The 24,703-nt window shown below is 41.7% G+C and overlaps 1 non-coding gene across 1 annotated transcript; it reads left to right on the top strand.

Moving 5' to 3' along the window:
• The first annotated feature begins 7,523 nt into the window (after positions 1-7,523).
• On the top strand, positions 7,524-7,597 carry TRNAV-CAC (transfer RNA valine (anticodon CAC)). Its single transcript has one exon. It is a non-coding gene; the product is annotated as a tRNA-Val (tRNA).
• The last annotated feature ends 17,106 nt before the right edge of the window (positions 7,598-24,703 follow it).

Below are 24,703 nucleotides of genomic sequence, written 5' to 3'. Positions count from 1 at the left end.
ATTTAAAAGAAATGCTTTTATCATGCTTTTATTCCTAAGTTTTCAAAGAGCTTTTTATCAAGAATGATTCTCAATTTCTATTGGAAATGTGTTTTTGACCTCTATCGACATACCATATAAGGTTTTTTTTTTTACCTATTGTTGTGATGTTACCTATTATGTAATGTTAATGGTTTTCCTGTTGTTAAATAGTTCTGGATCAGCATTTAGCATGCATAAAGAAATCCTACAAATCAGTGGGAAAAAAGATTTTTGTTTAATTTAGTACAAGTTAGACAAAGGATATAAACAGACAATTCAGAAAAAAAAAGAATACACTTCTGATCAATGAACATTGGAAAAATCTCCACCTTGCTAATAATCTGGGCAGATGCAAATTAAAACAGGAATAAAATCCCATCCCACAAAAGGGTTAGCCAGGATATGGAAGACAGAGCTCAGACCCTGCTGATAGGAGAGAAAACTGCTTATTTACACAGGGAAGCAGGGAAAGGTATACACTTTGTTGTAACATTGGTTATAATAGCCACCTATTATAAAATAAGCTATTATAAACATGGGATAGTCTCACGAGAACACGAGCAAATCTCGCGAGAGGTGGAAAAACCCTTGTGCGAGAATTAGGGGATATTCTTGCAGAGTAAATGGGTCACTGCTCCTGAAAAAGGGTGTCCATTGAGAAAGTAAAAAAGACATGAATCTCGCAAGTGAAGTAGGGGAGTATTTGGCCACAGATAGAGATTTTCACACAAATAAAAAAATAGATTAGTCTTCCTCAAAAAGACATATATGTATGTCTATATATAAAAAATGGTAGATAAATAGAACATAGTGCGTTTACACAATGAATGAGCTGGATCTGCTTGTATCAACCTAGATAAATCTCAAGAACATAATGCTGAGAGAATCAAAGCAAGTTCCAGAGGGACACATTTAGAATAAAACCAGCTATGAAATTCTGAGGACTACAAAATAATACGTAGCTAAATATTTAGGGACACTTACAACAGTTGTAGAGATACCGAACACAGACTGGAGGATAAATGCCAACTTCAAGATAGATGTTATCACTGGCTTTTGCAAGGGGTGGGGAATGGAAGGAGGGAGGAAGGAAGGGAGAGAGGGGACAGAGTCCTGGAGGGGCAGGAAAAAGGACACCTCAGCTAATCTCTATGATTTGATTAAATTTCTTTTTTAATAAAATGACCTGAAAAACAAAAGTCTGTGCATTCCGGGCTAAATCCAACTTGGTCATGGTGAATGATTCTATGAATGTATTATTGAATTCTGTTTGCTATTATTTTATTTATAGTTTTTCATCTAGTGCCTTGGTCTTCTGGTCTCTCTCTCTCTCTTTTTTTTTTTTCCCCACTATATTTTTCAAGATTGGATTTCAGGGTTGTTCTATCTTCATAAAATGAATTAGAGAGTTTCTGTGCTTTTTAATAATCTGGAACCGTTCGTCCAGTATAGAAATAATCTGTTACTGGAAATGTGAAAGAAACACATCAGAAAAATTTGTGTTCAAGGGGTTAATTTTAGAGCTACTTTTTAGTAACACTTTAACTTTTTTATTTTGATATGATAATTTTCCCCTTTAGACATTACTTTTTCATGAGTCAAATTTTTGTCATTCACATTTCACAGAAGAATCTGCATCACTGAGATTTTTTTCATTTCTTTACAAAGAGCTGTACATAGTAATATCTTGGTTTTTAAATCTGTCACGTACCATTTAGACTTCCTCATCATTTTTAATTTTACTTGTTTTGTTTTTCCACTTCTTGAGTCATTTTGCCAGAGGTTTTATCTATATTATCGGTTTTCTCCCAAGAGTCACCTCTTGGATGCATTTTTCCTTGAACTTGCATGTTTTCATATCCATGGATTTCTGCTTTGTTCTTGAAAAGATTTATTTTTCCTTACTTCCTTAAATTTGGGGGCCAATTTTCATACTTCTCAATTTTAAAGCTACCTTCATTCATTTTTATTTTCAACAATAAAAAGCAAATTAAGGGCTTTGGCTACATCCTGTAAGTTTTCATATGTATTATTCACATTCTCATTACTCTCTAAATGGTCTTTGACTGTATATTTTATTTCTCCTTTGACTCAGTAATTACCTAGGAGATTGTTCTTCCCCCCTGCCCCATTTCAGTAATAGCCGTTCAGTATTAATGTGAAAAACACAGATCACAAGGCCAATGACGTGCCTAGCACAGTGCCTGACACGCCAGCAACACTTGCTAGATGGATGTGCTGACTGATCGTGACACAAACATAAATCCCAAAGAATAATGTCGACTCCCTAGTTGTGTCTCAGAATGAAATGAAAGGGAACACAAGCAGAGTCAAAAGTCCTCTGCCCTTTTGTTCATTACACAGTTTGAATATTAGGCCTCCATGTGTTATCTATGGACAACATTAACCAACACTAGCAGCCTTTGCAAAACCGAATGAAACCACAAGGCTCAGACCTAATGAACAACAAAGACCTTATGGCAACCAGGGCCTGACCTCGTCCTCTCCCCCTCTGCAAGAGAACCCACAAATTTCAGGCACAGCATATATCACATTTGCTGAAATGTCAGATGCATCCAATGTGCCCATTCTTCAGATGGAAGGTCTCGCATAACCAAAGGAAACGGATGACACCAGCCTGTCGTGGCGGAGCGTGGTAGCACAAATGTCACAGCCACGACTGGCCCTTAGGAGCTCCTACCGACTTCCCATGAAACAGACCCTCGACAAGGGCGGGCCTGTGAGTATCCCCACAGGCCCGCCCTGAGATGCAGGATGCCACTCTGTACCTGTCCGTTGTTGTAATGTGTTTCAGGGACACGGGGACACTTTGTCCTTTCTTATATATCCTTTAATGAATTTCTTTTCAAACTACAATAGCAATATGTGCTCACAAGGCCCCTTCTCTTCAAAGTAACTACTGTCAGCTATGTGGTATGTCTCTCTCCATGTTTTCCTGGGCTCATTCATACATTAAAAAGGCACTTGAATGCTGGAATTTGACACAACATTGTAAAATGACTATAACACAATAAAAAAATGTAAAAAAAAAAAAGTCACTCGAATATTTTTTCTTTTTTTTCAAAAATGGGATCATACTATATTAATTTGCTGTTTTTACTTAAAAAGAGATTATAAGTCTACTTCCATATACTGTTTTTAAATAGCTGTATAAAACTCCAGGATATGAAATAATATAATTTATTGCATAATTTCCTATTACTGGACATTCGGACTGCCTCCAGATTTTTGCAAGTAATCAGGTATGTTGTAATAAACGTTTTTCTATTGATCTGGTATTTTTATTTCTGTCTACCCAAAGTGAAATGGCTGGGTCAAAGAGTATGTATACTTTTTAATTTCAGTAGCTACTTCCAGATTTTTTTTTAATGGTTAAAGTAATCTTACTCATTCCAGCAAATTATAAGAGCCCTTATTTACCCCATAAAATCACAAGCCATGGATTATGAATCATTTCAATTTGGGCCAAACAGATGAATTTCTAACATGACCGTTTTTATTTACATTTTCCTTCCCCCATAAGAAGGAGCGTAATTTAATGTGCTTATTGGCCATTTGCATTTCCTCTTCTGAAAATTGCCTACTCTTACCCTTCATCTATTTCTTTATTGGAATTTTAAAATCTTTTCAACCTGCAGAAGTTCTTTGTAGATTAGAAAAATTAACCCTGGAGCCTTCCCCAGTACTTTTCCTGGAACTACCAAAAAGTAGTCTTTTTGCTGGGATCATTGGCGTAAGAGAAATAGAAACCTAGAGGTGTTGATGCCGTCTTTGCCACGATGTGGAAGAGTGGTGAAAAGAAAATCAAGTCAAAGTGGGACAAGAGAAACAGCCAGTGGCATCATCTGAACACCCAGATACAGCCAGACGTGAAGCTGGAAGCGTCTGGCCACTGCGGTTTCTCAGTTAAGACAGCCAGTATCTTTCCTTTTCAGTTTGTGCTGTGTTTCTCTCACTTGCAACCAAAACTTTCCTGACTGCTCTGAGTTTGCACACGCTGGGACCACACCCTGATTCCTGAACAAGTTCTTATCACCCAAAAGAACTGGACATTGTGAATTCCGGGTCCAGGTAATATTTGAACTATCTCATCATTGTTCCTGAATGTCCCTCAGATTTCCCTCCACACGGCAACCTTGGGCACAGCATCACACCCAGCCCAGGGAAGAGTTCACAGTGCACACCTGTTATTGGTCACCAAAGGAATTCAGGTCTCTACAGGTCAATTGGTTTACACCTGTACGTAGGCTGGACACACTGCAATGAGACCCCAGCCGGAAAAAAATTGCAGAGGCCCGAGTCAGACAAATCCCAAGGGAGTCTCACAACTGCTGGATATTTGTGGGAAAGAGACCTCGAATCAGAAGGCCCACTCAGGCCAGGTCTCCAGTTGCTTGCTGGAAACACAGCACCTCCCTAATGGGCTGTCAACACAAGGTTGATTTTTGTACTTTCTTAAACTATGTATGATGGGATAATTAGATAGGGCTGTGAGGGAGAGGAGGAAGTAAATAGGACTGTGCATCATAAAGCTTTGTCTACTCTGGAAACTCATCTAACGGAGGGGAATCAAGGGTACCGATGTGGGATCTCTGTTTAGATGGGAGGGCAAGATGCCGAAATGCTAAGAGTTTAAATAAAGCTTGAACCTACTATCACAGTGTCACAGACGGGATCACTTAGGCCTAATATATGCGCTTCCCCAACTACAAACAATAATAGCAAACACAAATGCTGATTAAGCACCTGCCGTGTGCCAGACGTGGAATGAAACACTTTCTGTGAATTGCTTCCCTTTTTTCCCTCGTACAACAACCCAATGAGGTAGATACCAAAACTTAGAAGAAATCAAAGCTTTCAGAGGTTCTGTCAGACAGGATAAGCTATGTTAACACTGAAATAGCGAAACCCTCAACATTCCAATGGCTGACGCAGTAAAAGTTTGCTTCTTGCTCCTGCTACGTGACCAGCACGGGTTGGCGGGGAGGACCCTGCCCGTCTTCGGCTAGTGGGTGCTCTATCGGGACCGTGTTTCCATGACTACTGCAGCAGGAGGCAAAAAAACACGGCAAATCGCGTGCCGCCTCTTACACGGAACTGATACCCATCACTTCTTGCACTTTGTTGACCAAATGCATCTCACCCTCTTATCCAAGGTGGAGGGAGAGGTGGGGTACAATTTTAACTTGTGCCCAGAAAGAAAAGAACTGGAGATATTTGAGCTGCTCGGAACTGGTCTTACTGAATACAAACACTGAGCACAGCTGGCCTGGCCTCTTCCAGAAGCAGAGATGCTTCAGTCTATTGTGGCGCATTCTGTTTCTCTCTGCAATCGCGCCAGGTTAACGCTTTAAAGCTGAAAGTCGCTGCCTCCGCCAGAGCATCCAGAGCATGACTGCATCTCTGTTGCGGTTGCACTCTCTTGGCTAATGGCACTTAGATAAATTTACATCCAGACAGAGTTTCAGAAGGAAAACCTTTCGATGTGTTCCCACCAAGTACGATCATTCTGCCAGTGAAGGTCCTTTGCACCTCCTTGGGGAGGGGTTCTGCAGAACTCATGGTTAGAAGTGGGAAAATGGATTATTCTTTAGATTGTTTGCATCTGAAGGATTCCGGGAACTATAGCAAAACATCTATTAGTAACAAAATGTTGCAATACATGTGACTCTGTGTCCCCGTATTTTTCTAAAAGTATGAAAACAGCAAATGCAAGTTTCTTGGAACTCCTCCCAGATGTCAGCTTTATTCACAATTTGGGCTACCTCTTCTTCCCCCCATTTTCTGTCTCTAACGCCTTTCTACAGGAATTCTCATCTTTCCACTTTATTTTAATAGAACTCTTTAGCCTCTTGGGCATAAAACCCTTTAAAGTGCACATTTGGTTCAGCAGGGTTGTGGATTTTTTTCCAAAGGAAGTTTAAGAACCTTCATTTTGTATTCAGGAATAAATGAGAAGTGGTGTTATTTATAATTGGCTCCCTCTAATTCAGACTAAATGTAGATTAATCCTAATTGATAACACATAAAATTTAATTAAACCTTAATAAAGAACCCAGGAAAGAGTTCTCAATAGATGATATCGATGGTAATGTTGGATGCCGCACGCTGCAGTCCTTGAGATAAAAAACACAATTCGTAGAAGTATTTTCAGGGCTTCGTGCCAGTCCAGATACGGGTCATTATCTCAAACACGACATTCATTAAAATTGTTGATAAATCTGAGAGATGGAGTACTCCGTACAGCTCACTGATAAGAAGTTTGGACCACGAGAGCTCCCAGCAACCTCTTCAACCCTCCTTCCTCTCCCCAGCCTGTTGGTCAGATGGCTGCCCAGGTCCCTGACCACAAAGCCACCCTGAGTCATTCATTGCCAGGCTGCTGTCACAGCCACATTTCATCAGATAGACCCCAGCCCACGGAACATCTCCTTGTAGAAATCCAATTAACAATGCTACATAAACATCACCCTGCTGATCGATGTTCCCAGCACGGTAACATTTTTATTTCGTGTATTCACGAATATTTTATGTGTTCAGGAGTGATGGAGAACTGATCTTCCGTGGTCAATCATCCCGGTATCTAATTACTTAAAACATAAATAGAAGAGGGGAGACCCAGCCCACAGGAATGGAACTCCCGCCCTAGAGATGGGAACAGAGACATTCTAGCTGCGAGCAACTCGAATCAAAGGAAGCAAATCCAGACTCCTCCAGGGTCCAGGAAGGTAACCTGAGTGAAGAAAGTGGGTGATGTTGGAACCAGGGCAAACTGGAGAGGGTCTGGCTGAGCCAGAGAGGGCAACCATTTCTCCACTTTGCCCCTAGTTTCCATTACAGATTGCGGGGCCATTGTTACCAGGTCGTTTTATTGTTTGTTAGAATTTTTTAATCTGAATTGTAATCTGAAAAATACAGCCAGATTTTTAAGTTGATAACAAAATTTTTTTAATGTTTAAATACCTTGCAGGCCCTGTGATTTCTCGTTTATAAGTTGTCTCTTGATCTTTAAAGTTGTTTTCCCTCTGCTTCATTCTTTCCTTTTACAAACATGGATTGAACGCCTACTGTGTTCCAGGGGCTGTTCTAGGCACTGGAGGTAAACCCATGAACAAAACAAAGGTCCTTAAGGAGCTTATATTCTAGCAGGGGGGGACTGACAACATGCAATAAATATAATATGTAAGTAGGTATATGGTATGTTCAGTGGGATAAGTGTTAAGGAAAAATGATAAAAGGCCCAGCAGGAAGGGGAACTGGAAATCGCAGGGGCCTGCCTATTGATATTTAGACAGGTGGTCAAGGAAGTCCTCGTGGGGAGGGGGCCCTCTGAGCGGGGACTTAAAGGACAGGAGAGAATGAGCTGGAAGAGAACTGCAGGAAGAAGGAACAGCCCATGCAAAGTGCCCAAAATAGGAATACGCCTGGTGTGTTCAGGAATAAACTGATGGGGGGGGGTTGGCACGTGGGAGAGGGGTGATGGTGGGGTATAGCTCAGTGGTAGAGTGCATGCTTCACATGCACGAGGTCCTGGGTTCAATTCCCAGTACCGCCATTTAAAAAAAATTTTTTTTAACTTTCATTATTTAAAAAAAGAAAATTTATTTAAAAAAAAACAACAACAATGGGTGGAACGGAATGAGGGAAGAGGAGTGGTAGGAGGTGAGGTGAGAGAGGAACAGGGGAGGGAGTCGATCACATAGGGAGAGACCTAGGGGCTTCACAGGTCATTGGAATGACTTTGGTTTTTGCTCTGGGGGAGGTGGAGAACCAGGGGAGGGTTCTGAGCAGAGAAGAGACATGAACTGACTTACGTATTTATCTCCCTCTGGCTGCTGCTTTGAGAAAAGACTGGGGCAGGGGGAGGGTGGAAGCAGGAAGCCCAGCTAGGAGGCTGTGGCGGTGTCCAGGAGCGAGGTGATGGTGGCTCAGACAAGAGTGGTAGCAAAGGAGGAGGTAAGAAGTTGCTAGATTTTAGCTGTATTTTAAAGGTAGAGCCAACAGGAACACCTGATGGACTGGTTGTAGGGAGGGAGAAAGAGGGAAGAGTCCAGAACACTTCTAAGCTTCTTAGGTTGAACAACTGCTTCCAGAACCAGGAGCGTCTATATACACCCATCCACCCCAGACTTCCCCAGATAATGTCAAACAGCCAAGATACCCCCATTTACCACCCCCTATCCAACAACAATGGTGATGTTAATAAGGATTATCTTTTTATTGAGCTCTGACTCTATGGCCACTTTCTATGCATTATTGCATTTAATCCTACATCAACTCTGTGACTCAGACACTGTGATTTAGCGCCATTTTCTCCATCAGGACACTGAGGTTCAGAAAAGCTAAGTTAGTTGTCAAGGTCTCAAAGCTAGTAAGTGACAGAGTGGATTTACAGTCAGGGCGCTATGACCACAAGGTCCATAATCACCAGGCGCGCTGCTCCTTCAAGTCTACAGCTTTATGACTACCTCCCGTGGCAGGCGTGAGCTGGGCCATTTCACACACGTGATTTTACTCAGTCTCGACAACGACCTTATGAAGTAGGTATTCATGTTCCCATTTGGGAGTGGAAGCCAACAGAAAAAATAGCTCCCCGAGCACTACTTCCCTTATTCAGAAATATTTGTTCTCCAGGAAAATATGATAGGACAGGTCACATCTACATATCCGCCCCAAGATTGGCTTGGAGAGAACAAGAAACTGAGTCACTTGTGGGGCTATAAAGAGGCATGAGACAGTCTTTGCACTTAGTGGGTGGGACTCCCCTGGGAAGATGATCAGTTGCTCGCAGCCAGTTAATGCTATTAAGTCCCCGGATGTGCATTTTTTTCAGCAGGAAGCCCCCCCCCCCCCGCACCCAGTGTGCAGGGGCTCACCCCACCCCGTACTCTGTACTAGACACTGAGGATAGAAAGGTGGACTAGAGGAAGCTCCCACCAAATCCACGGGCAATTAACAATGTTGGAGGCATCCACATTTCTGTAAATGATTTGCAAGGCTTATTTAAATGCATCGTAACTGCCACTGAGCCGAGTGTCTATTCCCAGTTCTTTTCCTTAAATGTTAAAGACTGAAGACAGCACTTACCATCTGCTGCAGCTTGAGATCTGCTCCTTCCCCCAAGGTCTCCTGACATGGCAGGCTCTGGCTGGCAGCTCCATCTGACACAGCCTACGAGCAACATCTACAAGCATCAGAACATCTGCTGGCCTTTCCTTTGCAGCGTGCAGCTGCTGTCGATTTGTCACTCTTGCCTCTCAGGTCACTTCAGCCTGTGGACAATCAGGAACCTGAGTCCTTGGGCATTCAGCTCAGTTCTCATCCAGTCTGGGTCCTTCTCCACCTGGTTGTTTATTCAAATGTTTACTCAACACCTGATGTGCCAGGCGTGGTTATGGATGATGCCACGGTGAACAAGAAAGATGCAGCTTCTGCCCTCATGAAACAAAATCTACAATGGAAATAAACTTTGAATAAGCTCACTGGATATCAGGAAGGTGCACAGAGTCCCTCGAGAACGTATAGTAGGTCGATCTACCCCCCTTACTTACAGCTTGGAACCCAGGCAGCACAGTCTTGAATTTAAATTCTTCCACCATCTAACTCCCGAGGGAGAGGCCATGAGACTGGCCTATGGAGAAGTAGGGGCAAGAAATCCATGCAGATCCTTCCAGCATCTGACAAAAGAAAGAACACTAGGATGAGGAACACAAAAAGGGAGAGAAAGTTACAAGAAACTGACTAAGAAATTAATGATGCACAGTGGATCCTTCCAAAGACTAAAGTTCAAGTAGGAGGTCAAGACCAGCATGAACCCTGCAGGGTATGGAATGAGACAGACTAGAAAAACAACCAGGGATGGTAACGGCAGGTGGGGAGCGGCTGCAGGAGGGGAACCTTGATGTAATTTCCAGCAACACCAAAGAACAGCGTACACTTAAAATGCTGCGTGAGTGTCAGGCTGCAGCTTGGCAGTGCCTAAAAACAGTAATGGTATTGATTTAGGTCCTCAACTTCTCATTAGGAGATAAAAACAAGAGCGTAGGTAATTCTTTGTGTGCTCATATGGCGTAATATTCACAACATACTCTTTTTCCAGAGGGGGGAAAAGAACAGTTGTGTGGTACACAATGCATAGTATGATCGTGTTTATGTTTGCACAGAAAACATTTAAAGTCTGGAAAGATATACCCTAAATTGTTAGTGGTAGTCATTTCTGAGAGGTGGGAACAGAGCGAGAGTCTACTTTGTCAGTAGTGTTTTCATTTTGTATAATGATTCTATACTGGGTTGATGTTTGGCCAGAATGCACAAGTGCAGCAGTAAGGATTGTTAAAATAATGGAATACTTCTGTGTTGGCTGGGAGAAGCCACCCTCCCAAGCCCTGACAAGAATCTTCCTCAATCTACCCATGATTAAGCAGGTGAAGGGTTAATACCATGGACAGCTGGGAGCTTCCAGGTCCCCTCTAAGGCCAGTGTCCATTCTGATTGGTCAGTTTGCAAGCTAAGCAAATTGTTAATTTTTAGCAATATCTAGTTTGCCCCCCAATTTTATATTCTTTTTTTTTTTAAAGCATGGCTTTGGCACCAATCAGAATTACACAATGACTATCGCGCTGGAAGAATTTTAGGACACTGGTTTGCAGTTTTTATTGTGGTCACAACTCATGTGTCAAACGACATTTACATAAAGGACTCATTTTCATAGGCTTACCCAAATTCTAAAAATTATTTTAAATTTTTTTAAGCAAATGGTGCTGCAGAGAACTTCTTTACTCTTATTTGCATTTTGCCCGGATGTAACCCGAAAAGAGATCCCCACCCAGGACTCTCTGTCTGATGATGTCACACACTTGAGTGTGGTTGCTTCTTCCTGAAGACCTGTGTCAGCTCCTTTCTTACCGCTAACTTTATACTTGGCCTCTGTTCCTTAATATTTCTTATTATTATGTTCTGTCAGCCTGACTGCTTTGTAAGCACACTGAAGACATATAATTTGGCAGATTTTTTTTTTTGGTCCCCACGCTGCCTAGCCTACTGCCTAGTTTGTGAAGACTTTCAAGGATATTTATTGCTATTGGTACTGAAATGTGTTATTTGCAAAGTGATCCTCTTCCCTGGTTATTGCCAGAACTGTCTCTGCAGGGTTAGTGCCGTGGAAGATGCAAAGCCTGTTATCAGAGGCTTAAACAGGATGAGGGTAGGAAATACTCCTCCATCTTAAGGGGAAGAAATCATTCATCTGCCTGCCTGTCCCAGTGGGTATCACTTTTATAGTCTTCTCCCATCTTTGATATCTTTTTCTATTCACATCATTATCTGGTAACAAATACCATTCTTATTTCTTTTAGAATGGCTGTTATAGGACAAAAGTTCTTTACTGATCCCAGATGTTCCATGCTGGACATTAGAAGGAGCCATTGCTCTTATCAGCATCCGTGTGTCAGGAGGTCAAAGCGCCTTAAACCAGATGAAGGTCTTCGGTCCCTGCTGATCAGTCAGTGTACAGTTAATGAGCAAATCTCAAACACCCGTAGCTCAGCAGAGTGAGAACTTGTTTCCTATTCACTTGAAAGCCCAGTGGGTCAGCAGACAACTTTCTTCCATGCAGTGATTCAGGTCTCCTATCTCTTTCCATATTATGATTCCACTTTCCCCTAAGACTGGAATTATCTGCACTCAGTTGGTAGAAAAACAGAAGTGGAAAAAGCACCCACTTCTTTTTTCAAAAAGTGACACCCATCACTTCTGCTCACATTCCATTGGTCAGGACTAATCAGATGGCCACACACCAAGGCAAGAGGAGCTGGGTCATGTGGTCCCTGGATGGGACATTGCCTCCCAGTAGAACTTCTTGCTATAGAAAGGGGACCACGAGGTTTGGGTGGATAACTGGCCATCTGCCATAACAAATGGATTTCAAAGGCTTAGAAGATCATTGAATGAGACTCTTAAGGAAAATCATCTCTAAATGGATGCAACGGAAGCATTTTCCAGTTTATTTTTCCCAAGACTTTTTATAACACCCCACTCACCTGTCCCAGGATGTGGTGTCTATAGTAAAGGGGGAAGGGTTTGAATCAGAAGGGGATTACACAACATGACAAGGATAAAATCCACATACACCCTCAAACCAGGCTTCTAGCATTATATGGCCTACTTCCATAAGGCTTGTGGGCACCAGGAACTCAATAAAACATCCTGTAATTCGTTGAGCCAAATTGGTCTCCATTCTGTACATCACCACTGCCTGCCAGAGCACCCTGGCCCTGGAATCATCCACACTTCCTGTCCTCGAGGCAAGAATCAAACCCATGAGGGAAGCCTGAAGTAAACCCACAAAGCGCGTGTCTAATAAAGCTATTTCTTTTAAAAATGTAAGCAACTGCTCCTGGTCCATAATGAATATGTTTATTTTTAAAGTGTTTTTGTTCAGAGGGAAGAAATATAATTCATTCTTTTCCCCAAAATAATAAAGAAAATTGCTACTGGGAACGGCTTGGCATTTGAAACCTAGTGGGAGATTTCGCCAGCAGATGGTTTAGTGGCAAAAAGCTTTTAAGAATTTCTGACTGCTGGAAAAAAAAAATATATGAAAGAGACACAGAGAGAGATTGACTTAATGTGATAAAGGAAAGATGTGTCCAAAGAAAGCAATCCTTATTCAAGGTCTGATGACTCAAATGATCCATTTGACTAGATCATAGATTCCAAAATCTGGCTGAGCATCAGAATAGCATGAAAAGCTGGTTTAAAATACCCCTGGCATCAGAATATCTGTGGGTGGTGACCAGACATGCTTATTTTTCAAAGCTCCATAGATGATTCTGTTAAAAACCAGTGGCCTAGTTGCTTTTTTTTCAATTCTGTGGTTACGGAGCTAAGCAGTATTATTGTATTACATTAGCAAATATTCTGCATTCTTGACCACTTGACTATCATTTGCTATATGCTCAAGTCCACCAGTAGCCAGCTTTTCACCAGGGCCCTTGTCTTTCCACACAAAGCACTTGGATGATGTTCTTGAGAATCTCATCGCCAAAGATGCCAATGCATCTGATTATGTCATTTGGAAGCAAGGCAGGAAGCGTTCACAGCCAATCTACCCAGCACTATCTGCAAAGAATCACAGCTATGTCACAGCCAGTGGCTCTGTGGAATTCCATTGGCCGCATCTTCCAGGAAGGCAGGGCGGTCTCCTGGGAGAAGCATGGATTTTGGTAGATCAGCTTTGACTCCCCAGCACAGCCATCTGCTAGCTGGGAGCCCAGGACAAGCCCCTCCAACTCAGTTTGTTCATTTGTAAAATTGGTAATCCTGAGCCCATATTGTTATGAGTTGCAAATGGGGAAAAGATAAGAAAAGCACCTGGAAAAGAACCTGCCATAGAAAAGAAATTGATGGATGGTACTTTCCTTACTGTATTTCTTTTAACCCCCTTCTCCCTGGAAAAAGGAGAACTGATTATCAAAAGGCCCATGGAATGCATTCACATTTCCCCAGTACTCCATGATTTGTCTAAAGGAGGGTTATCCAGGATAGAATTTGGAGACAGGTGTCCCTCTCTAGTATCATTTGTGTACGTTTGTTACCAATGAACCAAACTCTTACCTCTAGTCTCAGGTATCACCCGAACCAGAAATGATCTCCTAGTACCTGAGGCAGTGGTGGGAAATCCCAAATATGTTTTTCTGCAGCTGTAATTTGGGCTATGGGCATGATCTCTGAGATTCCCACATAGACAAATACTAAATTATATGAGATTCAGATTAATCACATAGTCATAAAACACCAGACTCTATTATTTACCCAGCACAAGCAGATGTTTGTTTCTAAGGCTGCAATCTCCTCTAATTGGCTGATGCTGTGCGGCACAAACTCCAATGCAAGCTATGTTGTATAATGAATGACAAATGCCTAGAAGAATCCTCTGTGAACAGGCAGCCTCCCGCTCCAGCATGCAAATTACGTCAAAATTCCATCAGCGGACACGGATAAACTCATCTGCACGACTGGCAGACTAGTGGATAAACACACGCCTGGAGTCATTGTCCAAATTCAATTTTGTGGGTTCATATCTGTTTTTAGCGATCATTTATTTGTTAATTTATTCATTCAGCCAACTTTTATTGAGCAGCTATTCCACAACAAGCAGCATCTTAGTCTTTAGGAATAAAAGATGAATGAAGATGTGGTCTCGTCCTTCAAGGAGAGCACCATGAAGGAAAAGGAGACAAGACTGGGAAAGAAAGAAAATGAACAATACCAGAGGTGCAAAAGCAGAGGTGTCCATGGTCATACAGGGAGGGAAGGATCAACTCTACCACTGGGGTGGACAGCTTCACAGATTTTCAAGGTAGTGCTTAGAGGAAGACTTTAGAGTCGGCTAGACAGACAAGGTGTAGAAAGGGAGGTTCCAACAAAGGGAATAGCAAGGACAGAAGACAAAACGTGTTGTGTTCTGGGAACTGCTGGAGCATAGGATACAAGCAACTGTCTGCTCTGTGTTGGGCCCTTAAAAATGCACCCAGGTGGGCACTGCCAACTGCACAGCTCCTTTAAAGGGCAACATGGCTATCTCTATGGACATTTGAAATATGCATATCTTATTGTAGTAGCAAAAGAAAGGTAGGCTAGATAAATAAACTAGGGTGCATCAACGAAAAGAAATATTACATGAACCAAACTTATGTTTAAGAAAAGGCATGAGTACACACGCTATACATTTATGTGAGATTTACAGTCATGAGAAGATCTCTAGAATATACTATTAAGTGAAAAAATAGTGAAATAAAGAATAATATATATAGTATGCTACCTTTTGGGTAAGAAAGAAGAGAAAAGATGTAGAAAGAGAAGAAGAGAAAGAAAGAGAGAGAAAGAAAGAAAGAGAAAGAGAGAAAGAGAAAGAGAAGAAAGAAAGAAAGAAAGAAAGAAAGAAAGAAAGAAAGAAAGAAAGAAAGAAAGAAAGAAAGAAAGAAAGAAAGAAAGAAAGAGGAACTAGGAGTATATATTCTTCTTTGTTTTGTTTTCATAAAGAAATCCTAAAAGGATGTATAGGAAACTAATAACTGTAGGGTTGGGAGATAGTGAAATAGATTTAAAAAGAGGGAGAGGTGAGCCTCTGCAATGTATATTTATAAATCACTTTTCATTTTTGAATCATGCAAATGCACATCCTATTCAAAAAATTGGACTAGATTTTAAAATGTATCTGCCTTATGGCCCAGCAATCCCAGTCTTCATATCAATCACAGAGAATACTCAAACATGTGTTTAAGGAGGTAGATATATTTGCTGTAGTGTTGTTTATTGTGGAAAAAACTGGAAACAACCAGAATGTCCATTAATAAAATCATGGAATAAACTGCAGGGTGTTGATACTTTGGAATATTATGCAGCCATTAAAACAATGAAGTAGATCTATGCCTACCAACACGGAAAAATCTCCAAGACTCGTTGTTTGAAAAAAAAAAAGGTACAGAAAGAGATGATATCGTTGCCATAACTAACATACACACCAAATAATACAGTACTATATAAGCTGAAATATTCACACCAACTGGTCATGATGCTTATTTCTGGACATGGTCTAGAGCGGTGGTCAGCAATATTCCTTTGAAAAGGGCCAGATAGTTAATATTTTAGGCTTATCTTCTCTGTCTTATGTTCTCTGTTGTGACTAATCAGCTCTTCTAAAGGGGATCCAAATGCAGCCACAGACAATATACAAATAAATGAGCTGTGTTCCAATAACAGTTTGTTTCAAAAACAGCAAGCGAGCCAGATTGCGCCTGTGGGCCGTAGATTGCCAGCTCCTGGTCTAGGAAACCAAGATGGGAGGTGTTGCTTAAAGATTCTTTAAAGTTTAATTTTTTTTCACAAGGAGAATGGCAGTATTTCTTACTCATAGAACTAAAATTAGCTTAAAACAATGTGATACATTAGTCTGCTCAGGCTCAATAACAAAATACCATACAGTGTGTGGCTTAAACAGCAAACATTTGTTTTCTCATGGTTCTAGAAGTTAGAAGTCCAAGACCAAGGTGCCAGGGTCGGTTTCTGGGGAGGACTCTCTTCCTGGCTTGCAGACAGCTGCCCCTCGCTGTGTCCTCATGTGGCCCCTCCTCTGTGTGTATGGAGAGAGAGCGCTCCCTGGTGTCTCTTCCTCTAAGGACATCAGTTCTATCAGGTCAGGGCTCCATCCTTACAATTTCATTTAACCTCATCTACCTCCCCAGAGGCCCTACCTCCACCTGCAGTCACATTGGGTTAGGACTTCAACAAAGGAATTTTAAGGGGACACAATTCAGGCTATAACAGTGGGTCAAGACTTGTACCCTCTAATACACACAGGTTCCACCTCCTAGAATCCAGGAGAAATCAGCCAAGATCACGATGGTTCTTGACATCAAGAGGTTCAGGCAGAGGTTACCCCTTCCTCCCCTAGCTCGCTCTCCTCCTTCTCCATCTCGGGCACGTTCTTCTCCCTAAGGGAGCGCTGTTGCTCTGCTTGGGTAGAAGTCTTCACACACCCCCGACCTCACTCTCTCTCTCTGGATTCCTCCTTACCTGTCAGAGGTGCTAGAAGGGCATGTGTTGAGAGAAAACCATGCAACAGATCCAGATTCCCTTTGGGACACATATCTGTATCTTTTTATCTCTCCATAGTTATTGAGAGACAAAAAACTAGAAATAGACTTACCCTATGATCCAGCAATCCCATTCCTGGGCATATATATCCAGAGGGAACTTTAATTCAAAAAGATACATGCACCCCAATGTTCACAGCAGCTCTATATACAATAGCCAAGACATGGAAACAACCTAAATGTCCATCGACAGGTGACTGGATAAAGAAGTGTGGTGTATAAACACACGCAGATACATACACAGTGGAATACCACTCAGCCATAAAAAAGAATAAAATAATGCCATCTACAGCAACATGGATGGACCTGGAGATTGTGATTCTAAGTGAAGTAAGCCAGAAAGAGAAAGAAAAATACCATATGATATCACTCATATGTGGAATCTAAAGAAAAGACAAATGAACTTATTTATAAAACAGAAACAGACTCACAGACATAGAAAACAAACCTATGGCTATCACCAGTGAGGTGGGTGGGGAGAGATAAATTGGGAGTTCAAGATTTGGAGATACTAACTACTGTATATAAAACGGGGAAATAAGTTTACACCATATAGCACAGGGAACTGTATTCAATATCTTATAGTAACCCATAATGAAAAAGAATATGAAAACGATTATGTGTATGTATTTGTATGACTGAACTATTATTTTGTACACCAGAAATTGACACAACATTGTAAACTGACTGTACCTCAATTTTAAAAGAGGCACATTTATCGAGAAAGATTATAAGGAAGCGGCTTACACAATGGAAGCTAAGCCCAGACCCAGGAGAGGCAATGACATGGTTCCAGTCTGAGTCTAAATGCAGAAGGAGAGCACTCAAACATCAGGCTGAGAGAGAATTCTTCCTTTTTTTTTTTAACTTTTGTTTCTAGCTGTCTTATTGATTTTGCACATTTTTTTAAATTCCTTTTTTTTTTTTTTGGAGTAATTAGATTGCCTTATTTTTTAATAGAGATAGTGAGGATTGAACGCAGGACTTTGTGAATGCTAAGAATATGCTCTACCACTGAGCTATATCCTCTGCCCTGAGAATTCTTTCTTATTCAGCCTTTCATTCTTTCCAGGCCTCCAGGGAATTGGCTGAGGCCTGCCCACACTGGGGAGGGCAAAGTGCATTACTCAGTCTACTAATTCAAATGCTAATCTGATCCAGAAGCACCCTCCAGACACACCCAGAAATCGTGTTTAACCAAATATTTGGCACCTTGTGGCCCAGTCGACACACGAAATTAAGCATCACATCTAGTAACTGGAAACGACTCAAATGTCCACTGGCAAATGACTGGTTAAATAATTTATAGGACAGTCAAACAACAGAACACTGCAATTGTAAATGAAAAAAAAGAATGAAGACATCCTCTAAATACTGTCATGGACAGATCAAAAGTGAAAAAGGCGAAAATGCAGAATATGTGTATAACATGGTACATTTGAAGGGAAAATGAGGAAAATGGACCATTTATCTTTTCTGGTGCGTGTGTACCTCTGGAAGGAGCCCTAAGAGACCAGCAATGATCTCCTACAAGGAGGCAATGCAAGACCAAGAAGGGAGGGAGACTTGATATCGACTGTTTCTATCATCTGGATTTTAACTATGAAGATGTAGCCCCTGTTCATAAAGATTGTAAGGAACTGAGAAGGGAAGAACAAGTGTCGGGCACCTGGGAAGGTACAGTCAGGAGTCATCAGTACAGCCAGCCAGGAGTCCAAGCCACGAAGAAGATGAGGTTGCCCAGGCAGGTGTGGAGAGAAGGATGCCATGTGGAGCACGGACCTGGGAACACCGCCGTTACAGGGGTGCGGGAGGGGAGGCGGTGCTGAGCAGTCAGAAGGACCACCAGGGAGGCTGGTGGACTCAGAGGTATATACTGTTGGCCTGGCTTATCTGTAGGTTCACTTTCTGCAGTATCGGTTACTGGCGATCAACCAGAGTCTAAAAATATTAAATAGAAAATGCCAAAGATAAGCAATTCATACATTTGAAATTGTGGGCTGTTCTAAGTAGCATGATGAAATCTCGTGCCTTCCCGCTCCGTCCCGTGAAACATCCCTTTGTCCAACGTGTCCCACCCATGTATGTAGTCACCTGGGTATCAGGTTGCCTGTCTTGGTAGCCCAGCGCTTGCTTTCCAGTAACCCTTATTTTACTTAATAATGGCCCCAAAGTACAAGAGTAGTGATGCTGGCAAATCAGACAAGCCAGAGAGAAACTGTAAAGTGCTTCCTTTAAGTGAAAAGGTGAAAGATCTTGGCTTAAAAAGGAAGGGGGGGAAATCACATATTGAGTTTGCTAAGATCTACGGTAAGAACAAATCTTCTCTGCATGAAATGGGGAGAAGGGGAAAGAAATCCTGCCAGTTTTGCTGTCGCACCTCCAACTGCAAAAGTTACAGCCACAGCCCATGATAAATGCTTAGTTAAGATGAAAAAGGCACTTAATTTGTACGTTAAGATATTTTGAAAGAAAGAACACATTCACATACTTTTCATTACAGTATACTGCTATAACTGTTTTATTTTATTATTAGCTATTGTCATTAACCTCTTACTGAGCCTAATTTATAAATTAAACTCTATCATAGACATGTATGCATGCATAGGAAATAAGAGGGTATATACACAGGGTTTGGTACCTCAGGTATATTATCTGAGGTTTCAGGCATCCACGGAGGGTCTTGGGACATATCCAGTGCAGCCAAGAGGGAACCACTGTAATGGTCTCATGGCAAGTAATATAAAATGCAGACTCAAGCATTCAGCAGTTGGATCGTTTCTGGGATGATGTATTTAACCAGATAGTCTGTATTGTGTTTGTACTTTCTGCAGGAAATATATCATGTAGTTACAGTTCTTCCCAGGAATTCCTCTCACTCCTGTCAGTACAACCTGATTTGAGATGTAAATAAACAGCGGAGATAATACCCGGATCTCGGCAGACTCGGGCTCTGCCACCAGCCCCGGCGGAGAGTGATGATGGATGGTGTGACGGCCGCCGCATAATCGCTTCTGTTTTACTACTCGATTATCAAGTCCCTCATCTTCCCCAGAACCGCGACTCAACACATTAGAAACTCTTTGTTCCTTCCACAATGCTTGTATCTCCACTGCATCACCAGCCTCCTTTAATATCGTTCATTGTTGAAATGAACACAGAAAACCAATTACCCAGGTGGCAGCAGGAGTTGGTCATGTGCCCACCCAGCCACACTGGGAGCCTGATTCCCTGTTGAGATTAACAAGAAGCCCTTTGAACAGCCAAGCCCTTCACCTGTCCTCGGGCTCCCGGGAGCCACCCGGATGAAGTCACAGGGCTTCAGACACACACATTCGGCAAATTCAGTGTGTGTTTGTTGTCACCGGATGCTGCGGGAGAGTCACGTGTCTGAGGTGCCAGGTTGGGCAGCTCTGTAGGTAAAGCAGTTGTTGACACAGTGGTTCTGGGTGCAATCTCCTGGAATACCTGAGTTCAAGTCCTGCGTCCGCCAATAAGGCTGTGTGACCTCGGGGAGGTTCTTAACCTCTTAGTACCTTGGATCCTTATATTGTGAAATGAAAAGATAATAGTACCTCGCTGTTGTGGGTTGAATTGTATCCTCCAAAAGTTGAAGCTCTAACGCCCAGCACCTGTGAATATGACCTTATTTGGAAATAGGGCCATTGCAGATGTGATTAAGATGAGGTCCTGCTGAATTAGGGTGGCCCTTAAATGCAATGACCGGTGTCCTCATGAGAGAGAGAGATTTAGAGCCATGGAGACAGACTCACGGGGAAGAATGCCATGTGATGATAGAGGCAGAAATTGGTGTGATGCCACTATAAGCCAAGAAAAAAGGACAACCACCAGAAGATGTAAGAGACAAGGAAGGATTCTCCCCCAGAGACTTCAGAGGGAACATGGCCCAGCTGACGCCTTGATTTCAGACTTCTAACCTCCAGAACTATGAGAGAACAAATATCTGTTGTTTTAAGCCACCCAATTTGAGGAAATTTGTTTCAGCAGTCACAGGAAGCTAACACGCCTCCTCAAAGCGTTATGAGGATTCATTAATTATACATGCAATCCACGCAAAGTGCTTAGCAAAGTGTCTAACGGCTAGCAAGTCACACAGAGGTGCAGCATCATTGTCATTACTAATTATTATTATTATCGCTGTGGTTGCTTTGTCCTATAAGCAGGCGTGCATCCCTCATTGCATTGAGTAACAGCTGACAAATGGATAGACTGGTGCCTCCCTTCTTCACAGGAACCTGGAACTTCTGGTTGTTAAGTCCTGTGTCCATCTCTGGTGCAGGTGAAGAGACCTGGTTCTCCTGTCCACATTGCCTGAGTCACCTCAATGCAGGAGGGCACTGAGGGCATTTGGGTAGGTTGACACCTTTCCAAAGACTGAGCTGGTTTCTGTTATACTGCAGCACCCCGAGGGAGAGATTAATTCCTTAGTCAAGGCAGCTGGGGCCTGGGTAGCACTGTGGTTAACCACATGGGTCCTGGAGTCAGACTGTCTGGTTCAAACCCACTCCCTCCCCTTACCAGCTCTATGACCTTCAGCAATTCTTTAACTTCTCTAAACCTCAGTTTCCTCATCTATAAAACGGGCAAAGGCTGACATAAAACATATAATAATGTACAAGTGAATAGTCTGGGGAAGGGGAGAAAGGGCAGTTTCCTTTTTATTTAATCGAAGTATAGTCAGTTTACAATGTGTCAATTATTTCTGGTGTACTGCATAATGTTTCAATCATACATATACATACACATATTTACTTTCATATTTTTTTCATTATAGGTTACTACAGGATATTGCATAGTTTTCCCCATGCTATATAGAAGAAATTTCTTGTTTATCTATTTTATATATACTAGCTCATATTCACAAATCTCAGACTCCATATTTACCCCTTCACACCCCCTCTCCCATGGTAACCATAAGATTTTTTTACTATGTCTATGAGTCTGTTTCTGTTTTGTAGATAAGTTCATTAGTGTCTTCTTTTTTCTTTTTTTAGATTCCACATATGAGTGATATCATACGGCATTTGTCTTTCTCTTTCTGGCTTACTTCACTTAGAATGACGATCTCCAGGTCCATCTATGTTGCTGCAAATGGCATTATTTTATTCTTTTTATGGCTGAGTAGTATTCCATTGTGTGTGTGTGTGTGTGTGTGTATTCACACAAATACAAACACAAATATACACACACACATATACACACTACAGCTTCTTTATCAAGTCATCTGTCAATGGACATTTAGGTTGTTTCCATGTCTTGGCTATTGTATATAGTGCTGCTATGAACGTTGGGGTGCATGTATCTGAGAAATGGCAGTTTCTTCAGGACCAACACAGCCCTTCTTCCTCCTCCTATGCACACACACGCGCGCACACACACACGTCTGGTAGGCACTTCTGCAGTGACTCTCACAGCCTACTGTAATTGGCTTTTTGTCTGTCTCTCTGTGTAGACTAAGCTCCTTAAAGAAAGGGGATGTATATTCCCAGCATTCTAAATGTCCAGAGTAATTGTAGAAAAAAATACTTTTTAAAAATTTTTAATTCTTCTTTTTTATTGAACTGTACCCAATTTACAGTGTTAGTTTCAGGTGTACAGCAAAGCAATTCAATTCAATATATATATACACACACACACACATATATATATATATATATACACATACATATTTATTTTTTCAGTTTCTTTTCCATTATGGCTCATTACAAGAAACTGATTATAGTTCCCTGTGCCGTACAGTAGGTCCTTGTTGTTTATCTGTTCTGTATATAGGAGTGTGTCTCTGTTAGATTAGGAGTTTGAGATTAAAAGAACACATATTGAACAAAGTGGTGGCTTAAACCGAAGTGTCTCAGTTTTGAGGCATTTACATTCCAGCTTTATGATTTTTACTATATCCACTCACTCCCTGAATTCTTGTTTCAAGAAAAATTTTCTTTCAGTCAGGTGCCAGCAAACAAAGTCTACAGGCCAGGTCTAGCCACATTCAGTTGGGTACATATTGTCAGTGGCTACTTTCAGGCGACAACAGTAGAAACGAGCAGTTGCAATGGACATATTGGGCCCACAAAACTGACAACATTGTCTATTCGGCCCTTTACCTAAAGAGTTTGTCGACCTCCGCTTCCAATCAACTCATTTTTTATTTAAGTGCATTTTTAAATAGGAAACTTGATATAACTAATGTGACTGGAAACCAGTATTCCTGGCCATAGATGGATGGGAACAATCAAATAAATATGTAACTACTAAAGTAAACCACACACCAACTGAAGTACCTCCCACAGCTCAGGGAGCCAGGCTGTAGCGGAGAGAGCAGGAGAGAGCAGACGCCTAGGTCGGGGTGGAGGTGACGGATGGTGCAAACTTGGTAGCTGACTTCTCTACAGGAACAGACAGAGGGAAAAGCAGAAGGGTTAATTCTGAATCTTGAAAGATGCCCATGTAATCATGTGGAAGGAGGAAGAACATGCCATTAAAGGAGTCGGAGCAGAAACACTCTGGGCAGAAGGAGATCCGGGACTAATAAGAGCAGAGAATCAGAGGGAACATGGGCAAAGGGACCACTGAGAAAGGTAGGGAAGGCTCCTCGCAAATGAACGGAGTAAATACAGACAAAGGAAAAAGGACACTGGGAGCAACAACAACAACAACAAAAATTCTTTTCAACAGCTCAAAGTAATGAGCATAATTTATAAGCTAGACTAGAAAAGAATATCTCAGCACATTTATAATGAAAACAGCCGATGCTAATGAGAGCAATAACATTTAAATAGAAATGTGTTTACCTTTGGGAAATTCATGCATAACTTCAGTGATGCGCTGATTGATTTAAGGACCCGGGACTGGACTGATTAACCTTCCTGGGCTTTTGGGTTTTAATGGATAGCTTGGCTGGGAGGCAAAGGCATGCTGAGAGCTCACCAGCTTGACCAATGGGTACAAGTTATTGGAACCAGGTGGAACAGAGATCAGAGAACCCAACCCGGCCATGGGCTACAGTTCTTTCCTTGATCAGTGTCACAGACTTTTTGGAAAAGCTGAAGAAAGCTATAAACTTCCTTCTCAGAAAAATGCACAGAAATACAGACACCAAAACTTTTGCATTTAAGTTTTTTCTACATCAGAAATGTATTTCTTGCACATGGAGAGAAATTAAAAGCAATCTTTTTCTTTTTTTTTTAAGTCTTGGTCTCATTTTTTATAACTTGTTTTAAGATTCAAGGTCTATTTGAGTGGTAGAGGGAACAGATCTAAAACTGCACATAAAACAAAAATTTTCGATTCTTCTCCAAATCACATTTTAATGAGATTGCTGTGATTTCTTGGCTTGAATAAAAAGTTGGAATTGTGGAGTGGTCTTTGACATAGATACCAAATCAATTCCAAATTTTCATTTAAATGGCATCTGAATGGTCAAAAACCCTGAACACCCCCCCCCCAAAATGCATAGGAAAAGAAAAAAAATGAACATTCCTAAATGTTTCTCTGAGTTCTGTGGGCAACTCTAGCAAATTAATCAAATCCAAGGAGGGGTTCTTGGGAACCTCTGATTTACGGCTAATGGGTCAAAAGCCAGGTAACAACCTGGACTTGCCACTGGCATCTAGAGTGACTGGGTTGGGAAAAGTCTTGTAGGACTGAAGCCTTAACTTGTGGAATCTGATACTGTCTCCGGGTGGATAGTGTCGGAATTCATTGTAGGACACTCAGCTGGTATCTGGAGAATCGCTGGTTGGAGTGGGGAATCCACTCCCCAACCCCACGTTGGAAATGGTACCAGAACCTATTTAGTTCCTCAGTGTCTTCAGGTTTTAACCCACCAAGATATGGATAAAGCTCTATCATTCTCAACTCCAGTCTGCAGAAGCACTTTCTTTCAGCCTTGAAAAATTTGGAGAGTCGTCCACCTGCAGGGTAACTGGCCAAAAGAGCTCACAGATTTTCTGGCACATTCATCACAGTAACTGAAGGACTTTGAATAG

This window comes from Camelus dromedarius, chromosome 24 (assembly GCF_036321535.1).
Source record: "Camelus dromedarius isolate mCamDro1 chromosome 24, mCamDro1.pat, whole genome shotgun sequence".
Taxonomy (NCBI): Eukaryota; Metazoa; Chordata; class Mammalia; order Artiodactyla; family Camelidae; genus Camelus; species Camelus dromedarius.
Note: the sequence above shows the minus strand (reverse complement) of the source record. Positions and strands in the feature narration are given on the sequence as shown.